Source organism: Crocuta crocuta, unplaced genomic scaffold (genome assembly GCF_008692635.1).
Source record: "Crocuta crocuta isolate KB4526 unplaced genomic scaffold, BGI_CrCroc_1.0 scaffold113, whole genome shotgun sequence".
NCBI classification, from domain to species: domain Eukaryota; kingdom Metazoa; phylum Chordata; class Mammalia; order Carnivora; family Hyaenidae; genus Crocuta; species Crocuta crocuta.
In genome coordinates this window covers 11,503,119-11,511,816 of record NW_027530368.1, presented here as the reverse complement: position 1 = coordinate 11,511,816, position 8,698 = coordinate 11,503,119, and the positions used below count along the sequence as shown (strand labels likewise).

Genomic DNA, 8,698 nt, shown 5'->3' with positions numbered 1-8,698 from the left:
AGTCATGGCTGTGCACACCAATGCTGCTGAACAGCAGAGAACAATTAATCGCCATGTTGTAGAATGTGTGGATGGGGGCAGGGAGGCAGTTTGAAAATGTAAGAATGTACAGGAAAATGTCAAGCAAGTGCTTGTGTTGATTAGAAGCCGAGAGGGAGAACCAGTTCTCCACGTGTTCTCAGGACCTACCACGGTGTGGAGGGTCCTGGTCATTGCCTACGTACCCTACAGATTTCCCAACTAGGGTGGTCTGACACCCCACAAATGGGGGACACTGTACCAAGCAAGATAGGGAGAATTCTGGCCTTTGGGATGGCAGTTTTATTTCCCTGAGTATATGGTACAAAAATGCCCATTTCCATGTGTGTTGTGACAGGAAAAAGATTGTCTCTCTGCAGTTTGCCGTTGGCTTCTCTCTAGGCACAAAGTAGGCCAGTGTTTATTCCTGTGTTTATGCCCTGGAAGCTTGCAGTCTTTTATCCCAGAACCAAAAGGGGAGGGCACTGGGAGGGAATAGGAATCCCTCATTCCACTACCACCTCCACCAACAAAGACGATTGCTTCTGGCTCTTCTGGGAAGCCTGACCAGAACAGCTTCTGTAGAGAAATGGAAAGGGGGTATGCATATGTGACTAATTTAAGTTAGAGAAGCAAAATAAATTCATAGAACAAGAAATATGGAAAAGAATAAGATCAAGAATGGCAAGAGGTGCCTGAGTGGTTCAGTCTGTTAAGCCTCTGACTCCTGATTTGGGCTCAGATCATGATCTCTTGGTTCATGGGTTCAAGCCTCACTGGGCTCCAGCTCTGTGCTGACAGTGTGGAGCCTGCTTTGGATTTTCTCTCTCCCTCAAAAAAAAAATGTCAAGAAAAGGGGTCTGGAGTAGCTGGAAAGGAAAGATGGTTTGGGGCCCAGGCAAAGAGAATTTAGAAAGGTCTAGATCCTCTTTGATGCATCTTTATAAAGATTAAAATTCCTTTTTGTGATGCCATTATTGTTTCTGGACTGTGTGTTGGACTCCCTGAGCCTCATGGGGGTCCTGGGATTTATGAATTACACATAAAAGTTATTTTTGCTCTCCTGGGTCCCCCCCTCCCCCCCATCCAGGATAGCTGGGCCTGAGATAAAAGATTGTGTAGAGGTAGTTTTCTGGGAGGTGATCCCAGAGAGTAGAAGTACAGGACTGAGAAGAAGGAAGGAAGAAAAGGCAATATGAGTGTGTTATCAAGGTCATCACTCTGCAAGTGGAGCTTAATCCCAGTCAGGACGTGTACATATAATCTCAGGATTGTCCACCTGGTGATCAGCCAGAAGAGGCATTCATCCATCAGCTCCCTTTCACCCATCGTTAGAGGGTTCCATTGGAGGCATTCACTCCCCCATGTCGGGTTTGTACACAGGCGAGACCTGAATGGGTTCCTACTAGTGTAAACAGCATCATAGAAATCCCCAAATAGAGGAAGCAAAGAGCACGGGCCAGCTCTTGAAACAAGTGGCTATGAGAATGAGGCCAGCACAGGCTGTTCTTAGATTCAGAGATGAGGTCAAGGAGGAGAAGCCAGAGGCATCTGACCTGCCATCACAGAGAACATGGGCCAGGCCCCTGCCTTGACCCTTGAAATGACTGAGATACAAAGACAGGACTGATATGTGGAGGAAAGATGGTAGCCATAGGCCAAGCTGTGGCAGAGGGAAGCCCAGAGTCTTTCTAAGCTCCTTTATCTCCCCTCTTCTACCTTGAGGAGCTCCTGGCCTATAGCCCTCCCTGCACACCACTGAGCAATCCAAGGCACTTATGCTATGGTGGCTCCCGGAGCTACCGTTCATTGTCCCCTCTCTTCAGAGATCCCCAGCCTTAGTACCTGGGTCCTATTATCAACCACCACCCCACCAGCTGCCATTAGCCCTCCCACTGTACTTGTTGGGAGAGTCTCTACTTGCTGTTACAAGGAAAGAGATGACTAAACTCTCCACATAGTTGTGACTTGGGTCCACAATAAATTACTCTAGTGGTAAATTTCAGGTGGGGACATCCAAGGAAGAGAGATTTATAGACAGAGTTGGGAGGGAGGGTGTCAATAAGCCAATGAGCTTCTCTATCCTGAGGGATGCCTTGATGTAGTCCCAACATGAGCTCACTTTTTCCTAAACTCACCTCAGTTCATGTGACGGGATGGGAATGCTTCCTTTCTTAGCCAGCATTGCCTGTTACGAGTTTCCTCCAGAGCAGAGAAGGGAGCAGCGTGTACTGCTTTGTTGCTTCCTGTAGAGAGGAAGAGAGTGAGGAAGTTCAGGGAACACTGTCCTGGGCAGCTGCCACTGGGACAAGCAGCCAAGTCTCCAAGCGCAGAAAGGTACATGGTAAGAAATTCTCATGGTGCATCTACATGGGTGTGACAGATACCCTCACTCACTGGCCTTAAGCTTATATGTAAGTAGAAGAAGATTACTGCTTTATTTAAGTAATTGAGCTCCTCTCCTTGGCCTAAGCATCTCATTGCCTCTTGCATGGGTTTTGCCCTTGACCTTGGGAAAGTGTGAGCCAATAATCAGGATCAATAATAAAGGCTGGTGGTCCCATTTATTGTGCCTCTGAGGTGGAAGTTAGAGTGTGGCTGGTGCTGTGTCATTTCCCCCCTGCCCCAGCTTTCTGTTTTTTTAAATTATTATTTTGAAGCTTACCTTAACTGTCAGCTCTAGTTTTATCCTAATTTACATTTCTCATGAAACCATTTCCAAAGAGTCTTATTGTCTTTAAGCCTAGATGGGAGATTGGGGGAAGTTTAGAAAAATGAGATTTTTTTTTTTTTTGAGAGAGAGCAAGGGAGAGAGCATGTATGAGTAAGCAGGGGCAGGGCAGAGGGAGAGGGAGAGAGAGAATCTTAAGCAGGTCCCATGCCCAGCTCAGAGCTTGATCTCATGACCCTGGGATCATGACCTGAGCTGAAGTCAAGAGTCGGATGCTTAACTGACTGAGCCACCCAAGGGCCCCAAGAAAAATGAGTTTCTTGTTTCATCAGTCAGGGTCCCATGAAAGAGGCAAAACCACTTGGGAGTATATGTATGACAAGGATGAGACCTTATACTGGTTAAGGAATCTCTGTAAGGCTGTCTAATGCTCAAGTGTGAAGTCCCCAGGGAAGATAGTTGGGAAGGGAAGGTAGGTGTAAAGTAAAAGAGAACATACACAAGCTAGAACCCACAAGCATGAGGTGGAACCCAAGAGGGGCTGAAACCCAAGCTAGTTCTCACTGCCTCTGACTGGTGCTATGAGAGTCCTACAGAAGATGGCACCCTCCATGGCAGAATTAACCACACACTTGTCCCAGGAATCAGAGAGGCTGAAGAAGATTCCAGGGGAAGGTGGGCTAGACTGATGCCCCACACTGACAAGGTGAGCCAGCAGACAAGTGACAACATGTGTGAGCTGCAAAATGGCTGTTGGTTCACCTCTATCCTCCACATCTCATGTGAATCCCTTATAGTTCATTTTAAGCAGAAACATATAGGAAAGGGAATTCTGGGAAATGTAGTTCAGCCTAGCCAAGGTGACAGATTACAAAGCCACCAAGTACCCTAAACAAAGTACTAGTAAATTATTGTCTGACCAAAACATAATCTTTGGAGCAATGTCCCAGATGCTTTACAGGAGTTACTTCATTTGATCTCTTACTAGTCCTCTGAGAAAAGCATTTGATTCTCATTTTGCAGATGGGAAAACCAAGACTGAGAAGTTGCAGTGAGCACATTCTTATGGACCATACATTATTTAAGGCTCCTCCCTCCTGTGAAGAACTTCCTTGCAGCTGGGTACTGGTTATTCAGTCTATCTTTAAGCCATGGAATGAACCTGTGACCTGACCTGACCAATTAGAGTACTCCATCCTCTTGGTCACAGTAACTCATTCCTAAAGGGGCATCAACCTAGGCTGGGCCAATTAGAAACTTTCCTGGGACTTTCCTAACAGGAAAGATATGATCGTTGTCCTTTTGGGGGGCTGTTCAAGTCAAGTTTGGATACTTAATCTTGGCTTCTGGTATTCATCTTACTATATAGAATATATTTACCTGAGGATAGAAAGATATCATTTGGACCTCTAGATTCAACCATGTCTAAAGTTTGCTATACTCTTGAACCACTCGGGTTACATGAGCCTACAAATTTCCTATTTATGTTAGCTAGTTTGGGTTGGAGTTTGCAAGTTGCCACCAAAAGAGACTAATAAACAAAACTGGCAACAAAGAGGAGTATTGTAAGTGAGAGATCCTAAAATGTAGGTTTCTTATATGTGGGGCGCAGACCGTTGGGTTTCTCAGTCACGTGAACCAATAAATTTTCAATTTTGAAAAAAAATTATTGTTTATTTTTGAGAGAGAGACAGAGCGTGAGCAGAGAAGGGCAGAGAAGAAGACACAGAATCCAAAGCAGACTCCAGACTCTGAGCTTATAGGCACAGAGCCTGACATAGGGCTCAAACTTGGGAACTGCAAGATCGTGACCTGAGCTGAAGTCAGGTGCTTAACAAACTGAGCCACCCAGGTGCCCCTAAATTTTCAATTTTTAAAAAGAAACTGTTATGTGCAACCAAGAGAGAATGTCTACTTAAAAAATTAAGTGACTGGCCCGAGGTTGCCCAGCTAGTAAAGGGAACTGTTGGAATTCAAATCTGGGACTGTGGGGTTCCAAAGCCTAGTCTCTTAACCCTTGGGTCCTACAGTAGCAATGCCAATTTAGTCAGTGCATCTGAGGTTATGGTAGGCTATGCCTCTAGAGCTTCTCCAAGAAGACAAAGTGGACTGCTCAAAGGAAAGGCTGAGGTGAGATTTTCTAAATCCCTTTGGAAACAAAGGATACTGTAAGATGAAGAAAAAGTAGCCAGACTTTGAGGTCAAGATCTAAGGTTGTGATTTGGGATTACAGTCCCTATTTGCATGAGAGACTGAAAACAAAATCCTCTGGGAATTTAAGTGGCAAGGCTTATTTGAGGCTATCGTTTGATTAATCTGTGTACTGGATTTGAACTGATCAAAGCAAATGGATGATGAAAACAAAGTTCACTCTAGTCAATCTGGAATGCCAACTCGCTACCTATTTTTAAATCTTTCCCAGGATACAAATTTGACAGTGTTCCTTCCTATTCTCTTCCAGTGTCCAGTCACGTCACAGTATGAGGTTCTTTATGATTAACTTACGAGCTTCCTGCTTTAGCTCTTCAAACAAGTGGAAACCATCTGGTCTTCACTCAACAGCTACCATAGTTTTGTTTTTATTTTAAGTTTTTTACTATTTATTTTTGAGAAAGACAGAGACTGAGCAGGAAAGGGGCAGAGAGAGAGAGAGAGAGAGAGAGAGAGAGAGAGAGAGTCTCCAGTAGGCTCTCTGCTGACAGCATGGGGCTCAAACTCATGAAACTGTGAGATCATAATCTAAGCCGAAATTGAGAGTTGGATAGTTAACTGACTAAGCCTCCCAGGTGCCCCTCAACAGTTATCATAGTCTTAAAGCCTAAAGTCACTCTACGTTTTTCCTTTCCAAGTTTTAAAAACTTTTTGTTTTATTTTGTCTTTATTCCCTCTTTCAAAGGCTCCACTGAGCTTGGTGGTAGTTGTCCAGATTATTTCCAGGGCTCCTCTATTTCTAGAGTAGCAGCATCCAATAGAACTTTGTGCAGTGATGGAAATATGCTATATCATATCTGTGCTGCCCAGCACAGTAGCCACTGGNCGACGCGGGGCTCGAACCCACGAACCGCGAGATCATGACCTAAGTGAAAGTCGAACGCTTAACTAAGCCACCCAGGTGCCCCTAAATTTTATTTTTAATCAATTTAAATAATCACATGTAGCTAACTCTCTCAACTGTATATTGCACATGCATCATCTGATCTCATTTCTGGCCTCCCAAGTATTATCCTTGTCCTTTAAAGTCCTTCCAACTTTTGTTCACTCACTGCTCCACTAAGATACTTTACTCTGGGTGATCTCTTTAGAGTTCCCAGCTTTTTGAGCACTTTGATATTTTTTCATATCTCCAAGTCTGTATCACTACTGAAATCTCTTTTCTACCCCCTTTTTTTTTTTCATATTGTTTAGAATAGTCTGACTTTGACAAAAAAGGATGGTCATACTGCAAAGTCAGTTGGTGGAGAATTACATAAGAATTCCTTAGATGAGGGGCACCTGGGTGGCTCAGTTGGTTAAGCATCTGACTCTTGATTTTTTTTAAAAAAATATTTTTTAATGTTTATTCATTTTTGAGAGAGAGAAAGAGAGTGAGAGAATGACTAGGGAGGGACAGAGAGAGGGAAGGATGGAGAATCCCAAGCAGGCTCCAGGCTCTGAGCTGTCAGCACAGAACTCAATGAGGGGCTCAAACGCACAGACTGTGAGATCATGACATGAGCTGAAGTTGGCCACTTAACCAACTCAGCTACCCAGGCCCCCCTGAATCTTGATTTTGACTTAGGTCATGATCTCCCAGTCGTGACAGTAAGCGCTAAGTCAGAATCCCGCTTAGGATTCTCTTTCTCTCTCTCTCCTTCTACCACTCCCCTGCTCACATGAATGCTCTCAAAAAAATAAATAAATTTTTAAAATACCTCAAATAAGCAGAATGAGGAAGAAAAGAAAAGTAGTCATGACTTTCCTGATTCCTCATTTCTAGTATAAGGGCTGCCTATTTCCTGCAAAAGTAGAGAAAATATAATAGTGACTTCCCTGTTTCCCTGAAAACCAGCTTGACTGAATATTTTTATTGACTGATATTTTTATGTATTATTTTATTCCAGTGTTTGGAAATAGTATGTCACACTGCTCTTTCTGATTCTCAGAGCTGGGAGATTATGGAACTTAAACAAAACTACTCATGAAGCAGAAGTGCCTCAAAGGGCCTCAGAGTGAGCCCATTTTCCACCACCACGTTCTTCTTTCTGTTGCCCTTTTATTGTTTCATTGAACTGCGTTTTTGATCTCACGTTATGTAAGAGTGGGACAGGCTTTTACATAAGATATGTGTTCTAAGGTCCAAGAGATCAGGGAGTGTATCTTTAATTTGATTAATCCAGTGTATCCTTTTAACAATTCTAATGCTCACAGTTAGTAAAATGCTAAACGCTGCTGAAAGCTGACTTTAGGAGATGCCAACAAAAGATTACTAGCTGTTTGCTCCCATTTTCTGGCACTGCTAAATTGCATTTGGCTCCATGTTCAGCATCTGCCCCAGTCAGAGGATAATTCTCCCAAATGGCCCCAGGAACCCCAGTCCCTCTACCCTGTGTACCAAGCCAGTGCCTCTCTGTGCCACTCTAAGTAGACTTGCACAGAATTAACCTTACATAGTTAATGTTTAATTTTAAAAGCTATATATATATATATATATATATATTTTTTTTTTTGTATTTCCATTTTGGTGAGCAGACCAGATGCTTTGCCAAATTTACCCTCAGCTAATTACGTAGTTCAATGTCCTGAATGTGCCCTTGTTTGCTTAAGACCTGCTGATTTGCACAAGAAATTGTTCCAGGAATGTGGGTCAGAGTGGACGCTCACACGGAAGCTGAATTGACCAGGAAAGTGCCTCTGAGGCCTGGTTAGGGTGCTAGGTGTGTGCAAATCTGCAGGCATAGAGGATTCTCGGGGACAGGATTTCCATTTTAATGATATGGCTGCTGTAGGTGGGGGAGAGCTGGGGCCTGAAGACATGGGCAAAAATCAGTTTGGCTCTGATCCACCTTTGGAACCCCCTCAAGCTTTTCATCTTGAGCAGGCTATGGGGCAAGATTGAAATAAAATATTAATGCACAGCTGGAGGGAAATAATTTTAAAATCTGGCATTTCCTCTGCCTTCGTCCCTGGAGGCCCTCTGATAAGATGTCTGTGAAGCAGGAGTGATCTTCCAGCAAGAATAGAAAAAGGATAAAGTTGATCAATTGCTCTTCTCCATCCCTGAATTTGGAAACTGACCACCAGAGGTGTTCCTGGGGATTGGGCTCCAGGGCATCATGGTGCTCCAACTCCTGCTACAGGGATGTGAGCTGAGAGCGGCCAAAGGGCACTGAAGAGGGTAGCAGGAACCAAAAGAGACAAAGTGGGTGCAGCTTGGGTGGTTGGGGGTGGAGATAAGGGGAGGATCATCTGCCCACTTTGGTGACAGCAAGGGTCTCTAGCCTAATAGATGGGACAGATTGCAACCTCTTGTCATTTTTTGCACATGCCCTCACTCAGGTTATCCTGGGGCAGCTCCAGTCAGCACTTGACCACTCCCTGGCTGACTGTGTGTGCTCCTGTGAGCTCTCTTATCAGGTTTGTTTTGATGACCTACAAGACAGACACTCTGCCAGCAACTCACTGTATTTCACTGAGCTCTCATGATCCCTCTAGAACTTGTTTCAGTCCTTAGAAGTTCTGTCATTTTGATAGCTGCATTAGTTTCCCATGGATGCATAACAATACCACACACTTAGTGGCTTAAACAAAACAAATGGATCTCACTGGGTTGAGATTGTGGGCAGGGGTGTGTTCTTTTCTGGAGGCTCTAGGAGAGAATCTGTTTTCTTACTTTTTGCATCTTCTGTAGGCTGCCCACATTCCTTGGTTTATACTCCCTTCCTTCCTCAAAGCCAGCAGGGGCCAGTTGAGTCATTACATCACACCCCTCTGATGCCCTTCTTCCACATTTAAGGAAACTTGTAACTACTT

At 44.1% G+C, this 8,698-nt stretch overlaps 1 long non-coding RNA gene across 1 annotated transcript; it reads right to left on the bottom strand.

Annotated features, from left to right (window-relative positions):
• Window positions 1-322: 322 nt before the first annotated feature.
• On the bottom strand, window positions 323-5,300 carry LOC144233361 (uncharacterized). Its single transcript, XR_013335654.1, has 3 exons — window positions 5,195-5,300; window positions 2,157-2,264; window positions 323-597 (listed from the first exon to the last, which is right to left on the bottom strand). It is a non-coding gene; the product is annotated as an uncharacterized LOC144233361 (long non-coding RNA).
• Window positions 5,301-8,698: the final 3,398 nt, after the last annotated feature.